Source organism: Penaeus monodon, chromosome 20, assembly GCF_015228065.2.
Source record: "Penaeus monodon isolate SGIC_2016 chromosome 20, NSTDA_Pmon_1, whole genome shotgun sequence".
NCBI classification, from domain to species: Eukaryota; Metazoa; Arthropoda; class Malacostraca; order Decapoda; family Penaeidae; genus Penaeus; species Penaeus monodon.
This window is the reverse complement of record NC_051405.1, coordinates 13,880,463-13,880,863: the sequence shown is the minus strand read 5'-3', so window position 1 is coordinate 13,880,863 and position 401 is coordinate 13,880,463. Positions and strand designations below refer to the sequence as shown.

The window sequence follows — 401 nt, the reverse complement described above, 5'->3', positions numbered from 1 at the left end:
CAATTGTATAGTTCACAGTTTACTGTAAACACTCCTACACTTCTATATGCTACTATTCAAACTAGCTATTTGTTACAAGAAAACATATAAGACAAATTATAGTAACATACTTTCATATTGTAATCTATGTAACCTACCTTGTGAGATGTCATGTCTGTGTCAACATATCCAGGGTGAGAACAGTTCACCACAAGGTCATCTCGAGGATCTGCATCAAAGGCTCTCTGCTGGATGCGTGTGAGAGCCGATACGCCAACTTTGCTCACCACATATGTACTGCTTGGCCAACCAGCTTCCTTCCATGTTCCCTCTTTTGTTTTTCTAGATGATGCATATAATATTGTGTTAACAAAACATCATTTCCATTTCAATACAATTACATCAATATAATGAAAAAGGGT

At 36.7% G+C, this 401-nt stretch overlaps 1 pseudogene; it reads right to left on the bottom strand.

Moving 5' to 3' along the window:
* Window positions 1–401, bottom strand: part of LOC119585642 — a 13,614-nt pseudogene that overhangs the window by 1,517 nt on the left and 11,696 nt on the right.